The following is a 25,021-nucleotide window of genomic DNA, read 5'->3' on the forward strand; positions in this document are numbered from 1 at the left end:
TTATGAAGGCTATACTCTTGTCCATTACTTGGAAAGTGCAATAGAAAGATTTTTCATTTTCTCAGGGAAATCCAAGCAGTCCTGTCTCAAGAAATTTGACTATAAGAACAAAATAAGTTTACAGAAATAAGCTTTCCTGTATTACTTTCTGATACTAAATGGTCTAGACTAATGTGTAATCTGCAGATTAAGTGATATTACTCAGATCCTTAGTAATAATTCTAATGGCTAGACACTTTAATTTTGAATACTTAGGGTGCTCTTAATTGTGTCTAGCTTTTGATCCTCAATTGTTGAGATAATTTAAGCATACACAGGCTGACAGTTTATCAAAAGTAACTTTCAGGGAACTTAGGGAATTCATGAACTGGATTCTTACTACATTTTACTTGTTTGTCACAGTAACACCATTCTGTATAAAGTTATCTTCTGCAGAGAGAGACATAGCAGAAAAATTACACATCCACAAGCTTTTCTTTCTCTTGGACACTCACAAGTATATGCACCAAAATTACGTACCGTTACTGACAGAAATGACTTGAATTAGAACAATGAAGTAAGACCAACATTCTGTGCAACGTGGGAAATTAACATCAAGGAAAAGTGCTTGTGGTAATCCATCAGAAATTTGGACAATTCCCAGAATGCTTCATCTGGATATCCTACTTTTACCCTATTTATTGGGAAACTGTTTACGCATGTTAATATATGTATTTTAATATGGGAAATATTACAGCAGGTTTGCTGGCCAAAGGAAATGATCCAGTTGAAAGGAAGGAATTTATAATGAAGGAAAAAGGAGGAATAATTGAAGGCAAAATAATTTGGTAGACGATAGTCAATAAAATTCCCTGAAAATTTGCACAATAAATGTTAATAAGATAATGTTTATGCTGTAACTATCATGTTCGATTACAAGGAGACTGCTGTCGGAAACAAGTCATTTCTCAATTATATGAGCAAGGACACTTTGCTGACATTTTCAGGGCAATGAGATCAAGTTTTATTCTGAAAGCAGCACTTGCTAAAGGGTACACTATTTTTTCTCCTTTCTTACACCTTAATTGAATAAACTTCTTTTAGACATAGTCTCTTCATTTTCTTTAACTCAAATAACCACCTGTCAACTGAATTATGGGAGTGAACTTTTTCAAAGAGATTTGTCAGATGTTCATAAACTCAGTCATTCTTGTTATAAGTGCACTTACCCATGTGGGCTTGAATGTGGCTATGAGAGTCTCAACTAAGAATCCAAAAAAAATGAAACCTTTAGTCAATGAACAGCTGCCAACTCTCAACACCAAACATAACGGTAAGCTCTGTGAAATCTTCTCCCTCCAACAGGTTATTCCCAATGCCTAGTAAAATGTAATACACATTGTGGACAATTAATATTTGTTGAATGAATGAATCGATAGGGCTTCTTATTGATACTGTGAAGGAGGTCTTTTTTCATAATTTTATTTCAAATTATTCATCTTGAAATATAATCTATATCATTTCAAACATTCTCCCAAAAGGAAGTGATCACTGTGGAGAAAACTTACAGAGAAACATTAGAAAGATTTTGTTGATACACTAAATTTTATCACTGGATCAAATGAGGCCATCACAGAAAGCTCTGTAATTACCAGGTAGCTTTGTGGCTTTCTCAATGCTTGCTTTACTGGTTTGATTTTTGGCTTTTTTTTTTATGGGGGAAACTCTAGAAATGAATTCATGTGAACTTCCCCTGCATGCACTATCGGAATGACTTGTTTCGCTCTCTCACTGTGAAGAATGTTCCACTCTCCTTTGGCACTGCTATTGTGTGCTTGTTTGCTGTGGGTTGTGTTTTCTCTTGCACAGAAGAGTCTCCAAGTGATCATATTTCCATTTTTGCTTTACCTCCCATGAAGGTTATATTCCATCTGCACCTCAACTATAGTAACTACGTAGGACCTAATCATTTGTAGGATTACTAACGCAGGGTCGCACTCTCCTGAACCTATATTTTAATTAAACTACATTACATGTTAGTCAAGTGAAATAAATCATTATTCAAAACAAAGACTATAAAACAAACTCTGAATTGATTACTCCTGGTAAAAAGTAAAGCTTTGGATGTCTACAGTTTGGCTTATATTTAGCCACTTTACCGTAAGCTTTAATTTTGACAGTTTCCCATTTTCTTGTTTTCTGGACAGGCACTTTTACTTACCGACTATGATAATCTGTCTGAATTCATTAAATATTTATAGACCTTATTGCTGTTTTATGTCATTGTTTGGGATAGGATTTTTGTAGTTTTAAATAATGAGAGCAATGGTGATTTTTATAGGATTTGTAGAGAAACTCCTTATGGACAAAAATAACTGTCACTCTCCTCAGGAAATCCACAGGCTACTAGACAACTGCAATACAGATGAGATCCACATCACTGATAACGCATCTCAGAATATGGTCCTCGCCTTGGACCAGCAGGAGAGCAGGAAGGGTTAAGGGAACCTTTCCTTGAATCTGTCTTGTTCACATTTGTGTGCATCCTATCTGTACCGTCCACAGTAAAAGGGCTCATTAAAAGGACAGTAAAATTATACTGTAATACTTTTCCTGAAACAAAACATGATTCTATAGTTATCTGAGTGTTTTTAATTGCAACAAATTGACTTTCAATTCTCTTTTATCTGTATAAACTTGCTTGTTAATATCAGCCTTGATATTTTTAACATGCTCAGTTTTGGAATTAAACCGAAGAGAACCGATATTATCATAGCAGCTTTACAAATGCGGTAATTGAGGACCAGGGAATTTCAATACTGTGCCAAGCCAAGGTTACACAGAATTAGAGTAACTTATAGAACTCATATGGAAATATTACTACCATTCTTGCTACTACTTATGATTTGTACTTTATTTTGCTTATAATTTGTTTTGCTTATGATTCCCAAATATATATCTGTACCTCAGTTGCTGTTCCTTGAAGAAAATATATACGTTACACATACATGTTAAATACATAAATATTACATATTTATACACAGTAATACATATACTATGTATACATGTAATATTATATAGCTGTATAGAGACATAAATAGCTCCAGTTGAAAATAATAAATGTGAAAAACTTGTCTGACATTGAATTCTTCATTTTTCCCCTTAGACTTGAGCCACCTATATACTTTATCTCAGTTATTGGCAAATTCATTTTTTCACTCAGAATTTTGGAGTCGACCTGGATGTCTCTCTTTATCTCTCACCTTATATCCTTTCTATCAGATTCCTGGGGACTCTATATTCCAAATCTATCCATTAATCCAAACACTTCTCACAACCTTGGTCCCCCACCATAGTCTATCCTCAATATGAGGCATAGAAATCCTTAAGATAAACGAAAAAAGTAAAGCAGATTAGGAATTCTCTGCATATAACCCACCTCCAGAATTCTGTCAGAATAAGAGCCCCTTCAAGGCGGGGATCTGTCCTCACCACTGCCTGATAGCTTTCCTACTACTCTCCCCACGGTGTCCTCTGCTCCAGGCCTAATGGTTTCCTGGGACCTGCCAAGCACGCTCGCACCTCGGGACCTTTGCACTGGCTCCAGCTCTGCTTGTACCACCCTCCTCCCTGATACCCAGATGCTAACTCTCTCCTGTCCTTCACGTCTTTGCTCAAATAGCACCAGTTCAGTCATCTTATGTAACATTGCAATTACTCTCCCATCCTGTTTCCCTATTTTTAGCACTTATTTTGTAACATACTACAAAATGTATAATTTACTTATAGTGTTTACTGTATGTCTCCTCAACTAGAACGAAAGCTTCATAACGGCAAAGATTCTTGTTTGGTTCCTTGACATAGCGCAAGCATCTGGGTTGTGCCTGGCAGAGCTAATTGCTCTATCAGTATGGGATGAATGAGTGAATTTTAAAAGGTGGGATATGGCAATGTGGGAGTATCACACAGGGACCATTTCTTAAATGGTGAATGTTTTAAAAAATATATGATAAAGAATTCTGTTGGAAGGTGCTTTCTGAATCACAGATTTTATTTGAAACAATTAAGTACAGACCGTTCTTTTAATCTTAAATAAACACAAATTATACTCATCTGACAATTCAAAAAAATTAACTCTACCTTTCTATATTCCAGTAATTGTACTTTGCCCATACGTTATAACTCTGTTTTCTCCTTTTTAATAGTACAAATTTATAACTGTATCATTTCCAAACAGTCTGTATCAAGGATAAATACGTATATTGCTTCAATTATTTTTTCATATCAAAGTCTGTCCTTTCCAAACATTTGGATCCAAATACCAAACTGAAAAAAATTCATACATCCTGACTTAAAAAAATAAAATAAAACAACAAAAAGACAGCACTTGGTCCTGTGGATCATATGATTGTCGACCCTGTAGTTTCAGGTAGTTTCAGCAGCCCTGTCTGCCAAACTGAAGGTAGAAAACCCATCCCACCTCCTGCTGAGGCTGCTCGGGACTGTATCCCTGAGCATTTGAAAAGAGACCGCAAAACCAGCGTGGAGTAAACTGCTTCTAATACAGGAAAACAACCTTGACTCTGAACACCACTTGGGGGTGAATCTCATTCTCTGGGCTCTTTGCTTCATTTTGACTGAGTCTTTCAGATGGAGCTATAGACATAATCTCTCTCACTCATTCACTCACTCCAATTTTCTATAACGTTACCTGTAATCTTGCGTTTTAAGTCCGTGTGTGTAATTCTTAAAAACTGGACACAAATCATCTCTCTCTCCTCTTGCTCCTTTCTTCATTTTGCAAACAGTAATAAATAGATTTAAAGACTTTAAATTTATTCATGACTGCAACATCTGATTTGCAGTTTGAAGTATGTATTTGTTGTGATTTCCAGCAAAGCTGAAACACTGACTCTGTGCTTATTTCTGTTGTGGTTGTTTCCTCTGCGAACCCCATCATAATCCCCCAGCTGTGTGTATCTTCCACAGCAGCACACATTGTTTTTCATTTGGGCCATTTAATAAGGAATTACTTGCCACCATTTAGACTTTTGACAGATGGCTATATTTGCTGTCCAGCTGTTGGTTTTTATTTTGTTTTAAAAGAATATTTTTGTCATATTCAGTATCAACAGATGATAAAATCCACTTGATAAATCCAAGACCCATACTAAGAAAAGTTCTATGTAAAATACAAAAAGAGCCTAATACAGGAAATTTAAAAATAAAAAGCAAATATCTTAAACGAGAACATACTATGATGATCTTAAAATTAGAGAATTTGATAAAGTATCTGACTTCAAGACAAATATTTAAAGAAATGAAAGGGTTTTTTTTTTTGTTTTTGTTTTAATACTATCCTAGCACAAAACAAAAAACAGTGGCAAAGGAAAATATTCCATTTAAAATAGTAACCAGAAACTATGGTACTCGTGTTAATTTAACAAATAAAGTGATAGAACCTATCATGAGAATGATATGAAGAGACAACACAATATCTGAATAAACAGAAAGGTATATCACGTTGTTGAATGAGAAATTTAAATTTGTCAATTTTTCCCAAGTTAATATAAAAAATAAAATTTCCATTTCAATTGCAATAGTGTTTCTTAGAATTAGATTAAATGGACTAAAGTTCAAGATTTCAGCCCCCAAACAATTTTAAAAATTATAATAAAAATAACAGCGAGGGTCAGTTTGTCATATACCAACACACCTCATGAAGCCACTTTAATCTCTTGATAATTTGATAATGGCAAAAGCCCTGTAAACAAAACATGAGGAAAAGAATTACCTTTCTTAAATAATGATAATGTTATTAAACTACAGGAAGAAAATAAACTGAATACTTTTTATTTTATATCACATAAAAGTACATATTCCAGTCTGATTAATAAATCAGATGTCAAAAATTGAACAATAACAATCTTGCATGGAAATCTATAAGACAAAATTTATAAGGCTGAATAATACCCTACATCAAGGCTGCAAAATTATGAGCTAGAAGGTGCATATAAGTAAGTGTTCTTTTCAAATGTTTAACCATAAACGTGGAAAATGAAACAATGTTAATACACAAATTATACGTAGGGAACATATTTTTAATGCAGATAATAGGAAAATCAATAATTTCTGCAATAATTTAGTACAGTGAAAGCCTTTACCAAATGAACAAACAGTATGAATAGAAGAGCAACTTCAAATGGTCAAAAGGTGTGAATACACTCATCTAATAGTCAGGGATATACAACTTAAAAATGAATTAGCCATTTATGTCTATCAGACTGGCAAAAATTGTAAATGGCTATGCAGCCTATTGTTTGGGATGTGGATGAATTTCATACATCACTGATAGAAACGTAAAGTGTCAAAGTCTTCCTTTAAGACTATCAGAAAATATCTATTAAAATGTAAAGAACTGTAATTTAAAAATCTATTTAAGAATTTAAAATTCTTAAATCATATGCAGCAATTCTACTTCTGAGCAGCTATAACATAGGAGTAAAGAAAGTGCCAATTCCTAAGGGCATATACACTGAGGGTGTTTATTACATTGTTAATCTAAGAGGACAAGAACAGGAAACAACTGATCATTGGCTCTGTTGTGATGTATCTAATAAATGAACTACTACATATTTATGTAAAAGAATCAATTGAGCTTATAGGGGAAGTAGTCCTATATCAAAGAGTATCGTTGCATTGAGTACAGAAAGATGCATAAAATGTGCCTAAATCATGCCCCTCCACTCTATTTCTGGAAACATTGAAAAAATGTGTGGGGTATTACTAACTATGGAATATGAGAGAAACAGATGGAAGGGGCACATACTAGACTGTTAATTATGGCATAATGCATAAAAACATTATGTGATCCTATGTAAGTAACATTATATATGCACATGTGTATTTTTATGGATAAATAGATGTGTGACAGTATGATGACCAAAATATTTCTGATTCCATTCCAGGATGTTTACATATCATAGTCCTAAAATTTTTATATATCTTTTAAATTTTTTGATTTTAATGTGTTTTAATGTGTTGCATGAATGTGTTATTTATGTAACCAGAATATATGAAGCTATTTTCATTGTAGAGAAAAAATTTATTCTCACGTGAAAAATTTTATGCTATAAAAAGTATAGATTCACAGTATAATTATGTTAACTTCTAACTTTTTTATTTTTTTGAGGAAGATTAGCCCTGAGCTAACATCTGCCACCAATCCTCCTCTTTTTGCTGAAAAAGACTGGCCCTGAACTAACATCCATGCCCATCTTCCTCTACTTTATATGTGGGACGCCTACCACAGCATGGTGTGCCAAGTGGTGCCATGTCCGCACCAGGGATGCGAACTGGAGAACCCCAGAACGCCAAAGTGAAATGTGCGCACTTAACTGCTGTGCCACTGGGCCAGCCCCACTAACTTTTACCTTTTATGTTACTGTTAAAATGTTGTTCATTTAATAAAGTAGGAATATAACCCTCCCCATCTCTTGCACCTAAAGATAAAAATAAATACCTCTAAAAAATGTACTTTTCCTTTCCTTTGAATTCCTCTGCTTTACTTTATAGTTTATACCGCCTACTTTCAAGAATTAGAAGCCTATTTTAACAAATAGATCATTCAAAACTATAACACCAATATGACATATTACAAGAGTAATTTGAAGTAAATAATGAAAGGGAAGTTATTAAAATTGAGCACATACTTTAACTGTAGCTCTCTAGCATTCATGGTAAGGGGAGAATATAAAAAATGTCACCTAGTGCTCATTTCTAGTAAATAAAAAATGTGTAAGTAGATCTATAGGGATTCTAGACTTTTCAAACATTAAATACTTAATGATATTTATTGAGTGAGTCTTTCTTCATAAGATGGTTAGACTATGTATTAAAAATTTACCCCACCCAAAATATTCCAGAAACATTTTTGTAGTACCATAATATCAATAACGGGTAAGAGTAAAACAGTGGCAACTCATTTTTCAGGAGTTTTATAGATATTCTTCTAAGTAAACACAACAGAAACATAACACGATTTGATTTCTCATCCCATAGACTAAGCTTCTTTACATTTTTATTTTGCTCGGACAGCTTAAACAGAGATCATGTCAGCCTCCTAAATAAAGTTCTTCTATCTTCAATTGAAAGGAATTTCAAGATACTAGGTATAGAATCAGTCACGTGGATGTTATATTATGAAATTGAGAGTCTGTTTTACAGTCATCTCTGCATAGACATTCAAGCTAATTTGAGAGATAGTGAGCTACAGTAATGCTAATGAATAAGATAAAGATATACACATTTTTGAAATCAGCTTGAATTTTTTAATATGATCAGGAATTGTGTGTGTGTGTATGTATGTGTGAAGAAGATTGGCCTGAAGCCAATCTGTGCCAATGTTCCTCTTTTTGTATGTGGGACACCACCACAGCATGGCTTGATGAGCAGAGTGTAGGTCTGCACCAGGAATCTGAACCCATGAACCCTGGGCCACTGACGTGGAGCTCATGAACTTAACCACTATGCCAATGGGCAGGGCCCCAGGAAACTCTTGAACAAGGGACCTGAGATTAGCACCAGTAACAATGAAGACAAGGTACTTGATCTGAAAGAACTGAGGGCATAAATTATCAGTCAGTTTCACAAGACTATGCACAATTGGAATCCAATGTTATGCTTGCAAACGCCTTTTAGTTCATTAATATTTAATATTGTGAATATTTCTTCCATTCATTAAATATTTTAAGAAAAAATTTTATAATATTCTTTGACATGAAAAATAGTCCCAATTTAATCAAGCAATTCCAGGTTGTTTGAAATTTACGTTATTTTACATTATTCTGCAATAAAAAACTTTGTAGCTAAATCTGTATGAATATCTGTGAATATAGGAAAAGGTATACAATAAGGGAAAGGACAAGAGATAGAGTGAGAGGGCTTTTGGACCACGCCTGGTGGAAGGCTTCATGCAATGATGGAGGAATCTCTGATCGATCCGAGAACACTTAATGCAACACTCTCAAGAGGTTGAAAAACGAAGGCACATTGGGTGGTAAGAGTAGACTAGGGGTAGAAAGACAAAAGCAGGAAAGTAGCAAATACAAATTCACTACCTTTATGATTTTGCTTAAGTTGCTCCTATTTAGCTCAAAAATAACATTCATTCTTATTCCGAAAACACATCATCACTTGGTACATACCAAAGAGTCCAATATTTGAATATGAATAAAATATTGAAGTTGTGTAAAGGATTTTTTGCTAGTTTGTTTGTTTTGGGTGAGCTTTTCTAGGTACAATGGACTCAAAGCCCATTTTCCCAATTAAGCAAGAAATAGAGAGAGATGAGCAACTGCTTTATTTGCAATCACATTGATCCAACGTCTTGGTAGAGTTTTGGATGACGATCAGTCAGAAATTAATACATACTAAACTCATATGCACTGAACATACCTAGTTTAATCCTAGATTTAATATGTCCTTTTTAAAAAATATACAGTTTTCAGACCATCTACACTTTATTTATTCAAAGGAGGAGGGAGTAGAGGTGTTCATTACAAATTCAGTTGCCTGGGCCCTACTTTAGACCCACTGAGTAGGAGGTTCTAGAGAAGGAGATGAAGATCCACTTCCTACCCGCACTCCCAGGACTCAGTTACTTTATAAATATGGTCTGTCCTGTGTTAGCCAATAAGACACAGGCAGTGGAGCCCGTGGGAAATTGGTCAGTGCACGCCCAAACTAGAGACACGAAAATAAATGAAATGAGTTAAAACACCCAATTCTTGTCAAACAAGATACTTATGAAGGCCATGGTTATCTACTAACCTCCCAGTTTGGGACACTTGTTTATAGAGTTTTAATGTCCCAAATTCATCTTATCCTCTTCATTTTACATTGCAGGGCATTGCTTTAAGTTTAACTGAAAAGGACAAAAAGTCACAGTTTTGTCTACTAGAATATATTTACAATACAAGAGCTTATTTTAAAAATTTATTCTAAGAAAGATTTACTAAAAAAAATTGTGAAAATCATTTAAAAATATTTTATTGGGCTGGCCCCGTGGCATAGAGTTTAGGTTCTCATGCTCCACTCCAGTGGCCCCAGGGTTCACGGGTTCAGATCCCAGGTGTGGACCTACACACTGCTTATCAAGCCATGCTGTGGTGGTGTCCCACATACAAAATAGAGGAAGACTGGCACAGATGTGGGCTCAGGGACAATCTTCCTCAGCAAAAAGAGGAAGATTGGCAACAGATGTTCGCTCAGGGCCAGTGTTCCTCACCAAAAAAAAAAAAAAACAAAGAAAAATTGAAATCTTAACTTTCAGGTATAAGGCTTGATTTTAGCAAATGATTATATAGCAATATTAAATGCAGTGGTCCCCAGTCATACAAATAACATGATATTGACCAAAGATTTTGCTCATCTTCATGATTTCGCTGGGAGACAGGGAAGCATTCCACTATTCCTTTGACAGTGCACGTCAGTACCAGTAAGCAGGCAGATGTTGGTGAAAATTTAATCAATAAACTAGGTCTTCCTGGCCTTTAAGAACAGTCTTATGTGCAATTTCAACTTTGTGCCTTGGTACCAACTGAAGAATGAGCATATCTGAATCATTCTTGATGAGCTGTCCACCTTCAGGCTCATGGTTTTGACCGCAGGCCTTGACACTAGATGAGCTCACCAATGTCAATTATGCTGACCTTAAGATGTTTCTTAGATACTGGATATTAACTAAATATCCAATCAGGACCAACTTTTGGGCTACTTTTATTGTTACTTTCTCTAAAAAGTTGTGAACAGAAAGAAAAGCACGGACAAGTTTTTTGAAAGGATTAAGTAAGAGTGTAGGTAAGCATTTTATTAACTCAGGAATCTAATAGTCTCAAAATAGCCACAGCTGTCTTCTATTACAGTAAAAGGCTCAGTGCCAGGTGATCATAATTGGCTTTCCTCTGCTGTCGAATTTTTAGACATCATAAATCATGTTTGCTTGTTTTCATTTTTTTCCCCAACTGATCAAGGGCTGCATTTCTACATGAAAGAGACTAAGAAAAACTATTGTCTACAGCAGAAGCAAACGTCACTTCCAAACAGCGAAAAACAAGAAGAGAGCACAACAGCTAGGTTTGAGAAAAACATTAAGAAAGGGGTATATATTCTGGTGAAAATCAACCCACTTCTTGGCATTGTGAGTCAGAGCCTCAGTCTAGATAACAAGCCCAAACGAGCTGACACTACTGTCATCTGAGGTGACTGTACTTACTGAGAACCAGTGTTCATCAGGAGAAACGACTGATGATTGATGTGGGCCTTCAAGAAACAGGACTGGGACTATGCCTGAAGCACCGAGATTCAATGAGCAAACAGTAGGAAGACACATGCGTAGGTATATTCACACTGGTTTCTCTAAATTTTAATGGCATGAATTGACATCCTCAGAATTTGAATACTTTCAACTTGGAAACTTTACTCAGGCCTGAATGATGACTTAATTTGGAGGGCCAAAGGAACTCCATATTCTCAAAACAATGTATGGGTACCAAGACAAAATGATTATGGTGGGGACTGAGGAATGGGTAAAGGGGGGCAATTATATGGTGACAGACAGAAACCAGATTTTGGTGATGAACACGGTCTAGTGTATACAGAAGTCAACTTATAATGTTGTATACATGAAATTTATATAACCTTATAATCCAATCAATTCTATTAAAAAAAGACAAACTGATTATAATATATGTAGTTGCTGACCCAATAATTTCTTAAGGAAACATGTCTCTGGAGCCAAAGTAATTTTAATTCGTCTATGAAAGCCTAATAAAACCTTTTAAAGAGAATCATAATAATATACAAAGGCGGTTATATAGAGAATCAAATCAAATTACCATTTACGCAATTACGTGAAAAGTCTTTCTAACCTCTATGGGATGCTGCATAAAATAATTAAAAAGCAGAACAACAGGATGTAAATCTAATTTATGTGTTGTGCATGCAATATTTGGCGGTAAGAAAAGAACATCGAGTAGAAGTCCAAGAAATTTTAAAACCTCATCCCACACAGTCTAACCCGACATTTTCCTAGTCATTCTGGGGCTGATAGTTTTGAAAAATAAGTTTTATCTTTGAAAAACACTACTAGAATTTTTCATTTAGAACATTCATTAAATACAGATAAAGAGAAACTGCAAGTTCAAAGATTGAAAGAGAAAAACACAACAAAGTCAGTCATAGATATCAAAGTTAATGACGGTAATCTATGGGAATACTGCAAGCAACTCTTGGCAATATGGATGATTTCCTAGTAAAATATTGACCTCCAAAATTGAAAAATCTTGACTAAGTCTATTACCACTGTAAAGTTTGGAAATTTTATTAGAGGTCTTATAATATAGAAGATTCTAGGGCAGGTGGATTCACAGTTGACTTTTCATACATTAAAGAACTATCATATCGTTTAAATTTTGCAAGTCAAGAAAAATGAAAAGTTCATGCTTTTTATAAAGATATAAAGTTTCTAAAAATAAAATCAAATACTTATGGTAAACAAAAATGAATCCATAGATCATTTTCTTTATCAATAGTTTTCTTGTCCACTCTACCTCAGCCACTCATTCATACGATCTGCCAACCTTCATCATTTCCATTTCAACCCATCCTACTTTACAAATACTCCTTCAAGTACCCCAACCACAACAGGTTTTTGGTCCAACCAGAACCTACAAATCATTATTCTATCATTTTTATCCTAATTCTCCCATCCCTTTCTATGTCCTCTCTTTGCCTCCTACCCAGCTCTACTTAAATGATCCATCATTGTACTCTCTCTGTATCCATCTCTAAGTATCTTGTGATTTCCTGGTTTCCCTTGGTAAACTATGGCCATAGTTAATGCCAACTCGTCAATGACTCTCTGCCTGGACCACTGCAGCTTAACTTACTGGAGAAAAATGTATTGCCGTGCTGACTGGAGTCACTATAACTCTTCATCATAAACCTTAACTGAGTTCTTAATGTTGCCCAACAGTCATTTCCTCAGATCATTTATTCTTCCCCTTGTGAAGGTGATTATTTTACAATTTTTCTTCTTTTCTCCAACTTCCAAACCTACCACTCTGTCCTCACCATCAGTTAGTAACTCTGCTCAGGAGACAACTTAAACACACTACCACATATACCCACCTCCTGTATCATTAAGCACACATACCGCCTCCCCTCCCTTGCCCCTATCCGTAGCCGTCCACTGCTTACGCAGTAGATCCTGCTGCACCCTCTCACGAGTTGAAGACGACTGACTGAGGATCACCAAGAACACACCTGAAGGAGAAGTTAGGTTTATTAGCTTGTAGTGGCAACAAAGAGCACACAGGGGCACTGAGGAAGGTGAGAGCAAGAGGGAGGTGGGAGGGGCATGTTATAGGTTTGAGGTTTGTGCTGTGTGAATCTGGGGGGGCCCTGAAGAAGTGGAGTTTGTTCTGGATTGGGCGCTGTTAGTAATTGAGGGTAGTTCAATAATGCAATATCTTTTTAATTCTTATCTAGAAGGCAGGAGAAAAGCATCAGGACTCGGGTTGTCATTGGAAAAGAAACAGCACTCACATTAGCCAGAAGCGGGAATGGTTTGTTTACTGCAGAGTGGTTATCTGTGTGTAGATTCAGTCATGATCACAGAGTGGACTTCCTTCTTTCTGTCTCATTCGGCCATGGTCAGAGAGACCTTGTTTTGAAAGATGTTTATATTCTGCGGGAGTTGTTCCTGCTCAGTTGGAAAGCCTACGATTTAGCTGTTAGCTGCCAGGGTCATTCTTCGTTACTTTTAACTATCTTCCAGCATTACTTCAGAATCCTTTCCTATCCCTTCTTAACTCACCATTTTTTCCCTCCTAGTGGATAATTCTTATCACAAAAACATGCTATTTTTTTCATCATCATAACCAAAAAACCTCTAGACTCCATTTTTCCCTTTTAGTGCCCCATTTCTGTCTCCCCTTCACAGCTATATTGTTTGAAGGTGATATACATATTTTCTGTTCTGGTTCCTCCCTTCTTACTCTCTTAAATTCCCTTAAGTTTGTCCCAAACACACCGCCAAATTTAGTCTTCTCAGTGACCTTCTAAACTTACTGGTCGTCATTTCCCTTGACCTATCATTGGCATCTGATACTGTGGCTCATTTTCTACACCTGACAACACTCTTTGGCCTCCAAGACTCAGTTTCTGGTTTTCCCTCTACTTTAAAAATAACTCTTGAGTTCCTACTGCTGATTCCTTCTCTCATCCCGGATGTTTACCTTTTGGGATATTTCAGAGCTCAGTCTTTTAATCTTATTTCTTCTCTATTTTCATTTGATTTAGAGACTCTCATCTTGTTAAATAACTTTAAATACCAACGACACACTAATTTCTTATTACGTCTTCAGCATGACCCTCTCCCCTGAATTTTAGAATCTTTAATCCCACTGATTATTCAATATCTCCACTCAGATACAAGTATCATGTCTCGAATCGAACTTATGGCACCAGTCCTCCAAAACCCATAGAAAACCCTACCCGTCCCTCAGGTTTCCACATATCAGTTAGAAAAGACTCAACCTTATCAGTTGCTTGGGACAAGTATCTTAAATCATTAAGTCTTGATCATCATTAAGTAATTACGATACAAGTCATCACTAATGTTTTTCTTTCTCTCTCAGTCCATGTACAATCTACCGTTGTATTCCCTTGGTTTATATTTAAATTCCCATCATGTTTTACCATTTCAACTGCTACCACACTTGTCCAAATCACAATCGTCTCTCTCCTGGGTAGAGAAAGTATCCCCTCTGACTCTTGCCACTTTACAGTCTATTTGTAATATAGCACTAATCACATTAGTCTCATAACTACCACTTTTTCGCTCAGGGTGAAGGCAAGGTCCCCAATATGGCATAGAAGATCTCAGATGATCTGGCTCTCTTTTCCTTCATTATCTCCTATTCATTCTGTTGAAGCTACACTGGGACACCTCAGGGAGTTTCTCACTTCATGGCCGTTCACCAGCTTCTTCCTCTCACAGGAGTTCTTTTTCCTCCAGTTATGAGCATGCCTCAAGCCCTCACCTCCTTTAAGGCTCAGCTCAATGCTGGTTTTCAGGGAGGCCTGTTAGAACAACCCAGTTGAGAGCTGCACTTCCGCCCTCTGCACTCCCCATCGTACTTAGCCCCAGATTTGCTATTTAAAAAACAAAATCTGTAAAGATTTTAAAAGGAAATGCAAAACATAGAAAATAGGAACATCTACTTAAGTATGTGCTCGAGCAAAAGTGGAAGTCATTGTTAAACTTCAAATGTCAAGTTACAAAAGAAAAAATAAAAATATTTGGTATCACAAGTATTAAAGATTGTATGGCACAGATCCCATAAGCTAAACTAAGAGACATTAAACTTGACCTTTTATTGGTCAGATGACAGATGAAGTATTAATAGCAACAATTTGCAAGGAAATCTTTCACGTTGAAATAACAAAGACCAACAGTCCAATAGAGAATGGACAAATGTTATAGACAGGCAATTCAAATATGCACAAATGGCCATAAAAATCTATGAAACAACATGGAAAGGCAGTACAATCAGGAAACAACATCTTTTCAACTCTGTCCCACAGATGTCAAATCACTGTAAAGACGGATCAACAAATGCATTTATGCACATTACTAGTTTGGGGAAATATACTTAGAATAAAAGTAAATACTGTTACTAAGGGAACATGTGAGTGCATTTGGTAGGTTCACACCGTGTTATATTCTGCAGCCATTAAGCAAAGGGAGTTTAATGTTCAAGTTGACTTGGGAGAGTTTTCATGAGGCTTTGTTGAATGAGAAAAATAAGACGTAGAAACTCAAGGCGTAATTCAAGTTTGGTAAATTAATGACCAAAAAACCTTCTATTTGTGTGTGTATATGTATACACTTGAGTATATATGTGTTGTATATAATTGGTATATTATATATGACATTTCATTGTATACTATATACATTATGTATTATTACATAAGTTTGGAGTTAACAGAGAAGGATACATATTGGGTTAACAAGGTTTATAGAGGCGTATTTGGAGTTGAGTTGCTAAGGAAAATGATATGCTGATATGCTGATTCAGCTGATATGCTGAAGGGGTAAAGAGAGAGGGGAAAATAGACATGGGGAAAAATGAATATACCTAAACACAGCATGTCTAGTATGATTTCATTGATCCATTTTTGTAAGCAGTGTGTATTTGCATTACATTTTAAAATGAAATTTTAGGACATGAGGAAAAAATTAGGCTTACAAATAAAAGTGAAAATATCAAATATTACGTGTGAAAAGATGATCTTCCCTGCCCTTTGAAGTATTCATCTTGATCATTTTAATAAATAAAATCAGTCAATGAATGGATTGCAAAGACCAATAAGCAACATGGGCTGACAGAACATGAAAGCATTTGAAGCACCCCAAAAGCAGCAGACAGTGATACCGACTCGGCATGATGACAGAGCAAAAGTATTCAGACAGATACTTGCATTTCATAAAGCTTTCATCAATATCATCATAAATAAGAGTTGATATTTATTAACAATCTTACAAAGAAATGCTTCATGTATATAAACATATGTAAACATTATACAAAATGATATATTTCATAACGTATAATTTTCTTCCATGAAGCGCGTTTAGTTATTTCAATGAGATGAGTCTGGTCTTATAATCCTAAAGCCTGAATTCTAAAAACCCTTTAAAGCTTTGTTAAGTACAACCTGACCTCAATGCATCAAATGACCTCTCCAGGTACTCCCTCCTTGCAGGCTCAGTTTTTCTTAAGTCACTTGACATACATCCTTATATATTTTGAACTCAATGTCTTTCTCATCTTTAAAAATTCTTCATGTGTTCCTACTCATGCATGGATTTCTAAAGCAAATTGGACTCTCATTTCAAAAGTCATCATTTTGGAGAAATATTTGTTTTAATGAATGCCAATTCAAAAAAAAATTCCACATATGCTTAAATGACAATTTCACTATTTTTAGAATGCAGAAAGATATAAGATGATTGCACTCCAGAGACATCAGTTCAATGTATTATTTTTTAATGAACCTGATATTGAAATAATTAGCAAGATGTCATACTCATTCAATCAAAGTACAGCATCACAAGTCTTGCATAGGTAGTCGATTCGTTGTAAAACACACAAAACAAAGTTTCATGCTGAAATAAAATTTTCCATAATATTCATGAATTCACCTGGCTAACCCACCGTTGCCTATTACACTAATGATTAATTAGTGAAAAAAAAGGTTCAGGACCAGTAAGCATCACTTTTAAACTCTCATCAGCAAGTAATCTGAAGTTTCAGAGAATCTTACGCTTTCCTTCTCCACAGTTCTCATATATTAAAATCTGCATCAGCATAAATGTGTTGATATTGGAAAACGTTATCCAATGCTGACAAAACGTCGATGACTATCCATTGTGTGTTCTTTTGAGTCAACGCCAGAGATCAGGGTGCTAGCATGGTCAGGTGAGGGCCCTCTTCTTTCAGCCTCACGTAGCAGAAGAGGCAAGGGAGCATGCTCAGGCTTCTTTTATAAGGGTGTTAATATTATTCATCAGGGCAGAGCCCTCAGGACCTAGTCATTTCGCAAAGGCCCTGCCTACTGATGCCATCACATTGCGCATTAGGATTTCAACATAAGAATTTGAAGGGCACACAAATTTCAGACCACAGCATTGACCATCAGTATCTTCCTTATTTGTTTAGTTATTTGTTGCCTCTATCTCTCAAAGAAACAATATCCATGACGACAAGGACATTTGCCTAGATCATCATTCTCCTGATTAGCAGCATTAACATCACCAAGAACTTGTTAAAAATGCAAATTCTTCGGTACCACCCCAGGCCCACTAAATCAGAAGCCCTGGTAAGTGATTTAGTAATCAATGTGTGCTGCCCCAAGCCCTCCAAGTTATTCTGATGCATGCTGAGATTTAAGGACCACTGGCCTAGAACAAGGCATTTAATACATATGTGATGGATAGTAAAAGCATATGAAGGAATTTAAGTAGCATAATAAATAAAAATTTAAAATGTATGTAACATAACACTATAAATGAGAGCATATTATGAAAACAACACAGTAAAATAATATAAAGCAAATAAAATCATTTGTATGTAATTAATTGAGATGAATGATAACACCATAGGTTTGTGTTTTGCTTGTCTGTTTCTCTCTTTAGCCACTGAGTATTCTAAGAAAAAACTCTGGAGCCTTACTGGTGATTAATCTCAGCTTGAACAGACAAGATTAAACATTTAATTTCTGGCTCAATCTCTTGCTCTTGGTTTTCTCCCAGGAAGTACAAAAAGTTACGTGCTTCAGCATAGTGTGTGAAAAAATAGCCAGGCTCTGTTCTCAGTCCTTCTCATAGGCCGGCGCTTGAAAGTCTCTCTTTAGTGAGAACGTTGTAGAATTGGAAAGGAATACCCGAATAAGGATTCTTGATTCTGATGAAGAGAGAAATTAATTAAATATCTAGATTCAATGAGATTTAAATGATTTATGTGGCTTTCTCCTGAAGCAGCAGATTCCCATTGTAAAATTAGTTGAATTTCAAATTAATCAAGCAGGTCAATTACAAAACTACAGGACCGGCTGATTGGCACCATCCTTGGGAAGTAGAATGAAGTTAGTTTTATAAATGATAAGGAAAATGATCAATGCTTCAGTTCCGGCACATAGAGGTCTCAGAGTTCAGTGCTTCTCTTAACCAGCATGTCTTTACTAAATGCTACAATATAGGGTAATTACTTTCTCTTAAATCAATGCTATAATGACCTTACACATCACAAATACGGTATAGGATTTTATGCCTAAATTTAAGATAGGCCTTGAAAACAAAGCAGTTTAAACAAGAATCAATGTGTCAGAATTCGAACCCATGTTTGTCTGTTTCTCAGTAACAAGCAGACACTTACAAGGAAAACAACAGATCATTGTTATCTTGAGTCTAAAAATAGTTATATATGGTGACAATGATTTATCATTCTTTGGATATCTTAATGAAATATTTGTATCGTTGTTTGCAAAGGAATAACAAAAAAACTCCAGTTTAGTTAATAAGAGTGAGAAATCAACAATATCTATGTAATTGATTTCGTAAGGATTTCTTATCCCCTTAGATCTCTATCTAGGAAGGTCCCTAGTTCTCCCGAGTGTGGGTGCTCCACCTAATGGCACCAACCAGCACCTCTTTAACATGCTCACACCTTTAACAACACGAACAACCTCCACAGCCCAACAACAGACACTCCCTTTCAGTCAGAGTAACAAGGTCTGAAGAAATTTGAGAGACTCTTTTACTGTGGGTGGCATCATATTTTTTCTCCAATGGGAAATACAGTTTATGTTTTTATAAAGAGTATTTTCACTCTCTAACATTTATTTCTCACAAATCCCTTTCCTTCTTCACCACTCACATAATTTCTGTGTGTGCACCCACTTGTTGACCAATTTTTACATCCGCTGCACCTTCAGCCAAGAGGAGTTGGCTACCGGACCTCAGGCAAATTCAGGATAGCACAAAGGCACTGATTTCGTTTCTTTCCAAATTGCTTTACTGCCAACTTGGATACAGCACAAAGCCTTGTAGATTATTTGCAAGTTGACAGGTGTCACAGAATGTATTCATTTTTCAAGTATTTTTTCCATTAAATAAGTTTAATTGAGCTACTCACTATCAACTTTAATACTAATAAAAGTGGAATATGTATCATTTGCAATAGATTCAGTTTTGAAATGAGTTGTCAAATGACCTATCCACTTATCTTAAATAGATTATATATATATATATATATATATATAAATTCCAAAGAATTGATATAGTAATGGTACGTTGAAACAATAACAGGAGGTATACCAGCTGTGAAGTACTCGAACAGGACCTTTCTGGTGGGAGATTGCTTCATCTGTGTCAGCACGAACATGGAAAATCTATATATTTTTTCCCTTTATACACAGACACATACATGCACTCCCATACAACGTAGATACAAACAACCTAACCGCCTCCCGCACTCTCACCCAAAGGCATACTCAACGGGTGGTTTTAAGGAATTTGCAGGAAGGATGCCGCCTAGATCAGTTAAATAAATCTCTCCAAAAATTGATTAAAACTGGGTTTACTTTCCAAACAACAAGGAAGCTTGAAAATGAAACCCAAATAAAAATATTGTACTTTAAAATGATTTCCTCAAAATGATATCTCATTAGATATGATCTTAAAACATAAAAATATAAAAGTTATTTCAAAACAAAGAAGTGAGTAAGGACATTTGGTATAACAGAATTGGCAAATATATGACTATGTCCAAAATATTTGTGGTCCAAAGAGACAATGTTTTTTAGCTTTTAGCTTTTAGTAAATATTTATTTCACACTTACTTGTGTTAAGTTCCTATGCCTGTGGATACACTGACACTCATGATTCACAGGTTTCCTGCCTTTATTAATCTTATGGTCTGGCCGGAAAGAGAGAACTCCTAAAAAAGATTTCCAAATGTCCCTTTAGAAAAAATAGATGGTGCAAGTAGAAAGGAAAAGAAAAAAAATACAAACATATGTTTATGCCAGTTAAGAAATAGATTTGACCTGAAGCCACAAAACTCCTAGAAGAAAATATAGGTGGAAAGCTCCTGGATGTCAGTCTTGGTGATGATTTCTTGGATCTGACACCAAAAGCAAAGGCAACAAAAACAAAACTAAACAAGTAGGACTACATCCAACTAAAAAGCTCTGCACAGCAAAGGAAAATATAACACAATGAAAGGCAAGCCACGGAGTGGGAGAAAATATTTACAAATTATATACCTGATAAGAAGTTAATATCCAAAATATATAGGGAACGCATACAACTCAATAGCAAAGAAATAATCTGGTTAAAAAAAAGAAACAGGCAGTGACTCTGAATAGACATTCTTCCAAAGAAGATATACAGATACAACCCAAAGAAGATAGGAAAAGTTACTTAACATCACTAACCATTAGGGAAATGCAAATCAAAACCACACGGAGATATCACCTCACCCCCTTCAGAATGGTCATCAGCAAAAAGACAAGGGGCCTGCCGGGTGGCATAGTGGTTTCAGTTTGCACGCTCTGCTTTGGTGGCCCGGGGTTCACGGGTTCCAATCCTGGGCGCAGACCTACAAACCACTCATCAAGCCATGCCGTGGCAGCATCCCATATACAAAGTAGAGGAAGATTGGCATGGATGTTAGTTCAGGGACCATCTTCCTCAAGCATAAAGAAGCAACAAGTGTTAGCTCAGAGCCAATCTTCCCCACAAATAAAACAAAAAAACAAGAGATAAGTGTTGGTGAAGATGTGGAGAAAAGGGAACCCTTGTGTAGTGTTGGTGGGAATGAAGTTAGTGTAGCCACTATGGAAAACAGCATGGAAGTTCCTCAAAAAGTTAAAAATAGAACTACCATATGATCCAGAAATTCTACTTCTGGGTATTTATTCAATGAAAATGAAAACACTAACTTAAAGAAATATATGCATCTCCAGGTTCACTGAACCATTATTTACTGTAGCCAAGATGTGGAAGCAACCTAAATGTCCATTGATGGATGAATGGATAAAGAAAATGTGTTTTATATATATATATATATATATATACACACACACACACACAATGGAATACTATTTAGCTATAAGAGGAATGAAATTTTGCCATTGTGACAACCTAGATGGATCTTGAGGGCATTGTACTAAGTGAAAGAGACAGAGAAGACAAATACCATATGATCTCACTTGTAAGTAGAATCTAAATGAAAATAAAAACAACACACCGAACTCATAGAAACAGAGAACAGATTGGTGGTTGCCAGAGGTGGGAAGGGAACAAAATGGGAGCAGGTCAAAAGGTACAGATCCCCAGTGAGAAGATCAGTACGTCACGGGGATGTAACATCCAGCACAGTGACCAGTTAATACTGTACTGCATATTTGAGAGTTGCTAAGAGAGTAGATCTTGAAAGTTTTCCTCACAAGAAAAACATTTGTAACTCTGCTGCCCTGAGTTGTACCAAAATGCATTTTAAATGATTCATTTGGCAAAAGTCAGTATACATACAACTCCTCACAAATTCGTATAATCATGAGAGTGAGATATACCTGGAAAGGTTATGAAACATAATCTTCTAAAATCATTTCATTTCTGTTTGGGGAAAAATGCTTTTTGAAAAGAGCTTATTAAATGATCAAAAAGATTGCATAAAACATAAATTATCCTTCTTTATTTCTTTGATTTGAGTCCAGCTACTTCAGTTGTCAGGGAAGAGCTGATGTAAATAAGAAAATCCTCTCCAGGAATCCTAGCTCAAATGTTGCCATCTTTCTTTCTTTCTTTTTTTTTTCTTTTTTGAGGAAGATTAACCCTGAGCTAACATGCACAGCCAATCCTCCTCTTTTTGCTGAAAAAGACTGGCCCTGAGCTAACATCCATGCCCATCTTCCTCTACTTTCTATGTGGGACGCCTACCACAGCATGGCGTGCCAAGCAGTGCCATGTCTGCACCCGGATCTGAACTGGCGAACCCCGGGCCGCCAAAGCGGAACATGTGAACTTAACACTGCGCCACCGGGGTGGCCCCACCTTTCTCTTATCCAACAATGCTGAGAAATTATCATGAGAAAAAGTTCAAGACTCTACCGTGGAGCAGGAATAACACTGAAAAGCTGCTGTGAAGGAAGCCTGTTTCTTTTCAAGAAGCCTACGGAAAGGGAGCGGAAGCACAGAGCTGTCACAGGAGGCACGGCAGATCGGTTTCCCAGTTTTGCTATAAAGTGACAAAAGAGCAAGTTACCTGTAAAACGCATTATCTATTTTTCATCTCTTTTCTAACCCATAAAAATAATAGGGTAGTTGTAAATGACAGGGTATTTCAAAGAAAATGTAAAAAAAATACATGTGAAAGTAGTCAGCACAATAGGTGATATAAAACAATGGTATGTACTGAACATTTCATGTAATTAGCCAACATGCATCTACTCCCTTGGTTTCTGCCTCCCTGATAGGAATCTAGCTTTCTTAGGGCGTTCACCACTCCTCCACTCCCTGCCGTTGAGCATTTGCTTCTAGGAGGACTGGTTCCATCCCCAACCTCGCGGGAGAGTTCTGATCCATCAGATGCACCCACCCAGGTGCCCGTTCAGTGACTGGTATCGCCTGGAGGGAGGAACACCATTCTGGTCAGTGAGATGCCAGTGCAATTCTAGGACGAGATTACTCACTCTTAAAAAGGAAACATCAGCAATGCTGGCCTCTGAGAAGCCTCTGCTCAGCAGGAAATGCCTCGATGTTGGGGGAATATATCTTTCCATGGAACGTCTATTGCAGTTGCCAAAATGAACAAATGTAAGGAATTTGGGACTTTAATGACAGAACTGATTGTACCATCTTCTACTTCCATTTGTGTAAAATAATGCATTCTCTGTTTATCTAAGCCAGTCTGGAATGTAATTTTACCAACCTAAAACCACAAACATCTGAAGTAATACACTATATTGGCAAAAAACATATGCAATACATATAAAATTAGCCTATATCCATACGTAACGAACACATTTCATGGCTTTCGCTTAAAACACAGACATAATAGTGGGATTTGCACCATCCTGAATCCTTAAAACAGTAGTATTACTAAAACTATTAAGGACGTCTGTAGGTTCCCTTTATAATAATAGAGACCATCCTTTAAAAGTACAAAAGTCCCTATTGGAAATCACTCATTCTCACCTACAAAGGCACAATTCTCAATTCTCAGAGTTTAAAATTTTTTTTCAAATTCAACAATGAATTCTTTTCATGGAGCGCAATCTCCTTGAATAAGGACAGCTTTCAGAACAGCTGGTGGAGAACATGACTGGCTCTAAAGTGTGCACTATGTAGTGCAGTTTACAGCTAAACACCCCACCGCTGGGACTAAAGACCAGGCATAAACCGCACGAGGGGGGCCTAAAGCGGTGGAGCAGCCAGTGCAGCGGAACCAAGCACTGGGGCAGACAGTCTGCGGTGCTTTCCCGTAGCTGGGGGGAGGCGTTCATTGATGCTGGAGAATGATTGCTACCTGTTCCTGTTTTCTCATCGCATCAACTGACACTCGGTTTTCCACTGTGACGCTCTCTTAGAGGTTAGCCATTCTCCCACACTTCACATTCTTCAAGATAAAATGACAGGATCAGTGTCCTCTTCACTTCTTAATGTCACTTCTATGTGATTACTTCTCTGCCCTTTTGGAAACCTCCACTTCAAGACTTCACTTCCAGCCAAGATAAAGTAGGCTGCGGGATGCCCAAGCTCTAGGAGCGGAGGGGAACTTCTGCAATTTGATAAAGATTATCTACAAAAACGTACTGAGCTTTATTCCTGTCCCCTCAGCACCACAAGACTTCTACCCATGTTGTTGGAAACAAAAAAAACAAACAAACAAAAACCGAGAACTGGAAATCACAACTAGAAAACCTGAATTTGATAAAAAATAATATAATAAACGAATCTCTGAATAGATGGGGGGGGGGGGTGCATCTAAGGCCGCCAGAACCTGAGAGGACGGAATCCTACGGAAGAGGGAACCACAAAGAAGGGGGTCAACAATCTGTGGCGGTTTGTTTTTTCTTTGCAGCATTCAGCAGTTCTGGGCAAGAGGCGAGAGTCTGAGGGTCTGGGCAACGAGCCCAGGGAGAGGGATAATGCTAAGAGGCAGAGAAAGCAACGGAGCTTAGGCAGGGTCACACGGCTAAGGAGACAAAAATGAGAGATTTGAAGGGTCAGGATCCTGGTGGAAAAGAAGCCCTGTGCTCATCCAATTTTCCCTTCAAGATTCCTGCCGAGTTCTGAAATCAAGCTAAAAAGCCAAACAGAAAACCTTAAAAGAGCAAAACAAAAATGTTGGAAGTCCTGTGGTCCTGGAGCCAGAGAGGAGATGGAGAGACACAAGGAACAGAGCTCAAT

This window comes from Equus quagga, chromosome 2 (assembly GCF_021613505.1).
Source record: "Equus quagga isolate Etosha38 chromosome 2, UCLA_HA_Equagga_1.0, whole genome shotgun sequence".
Lineage (NCBI taxonomy): Eukaryota > Metazoa > Chordata > Mammalia > Perissodactyla > Equidae > Equus > Equus quagga.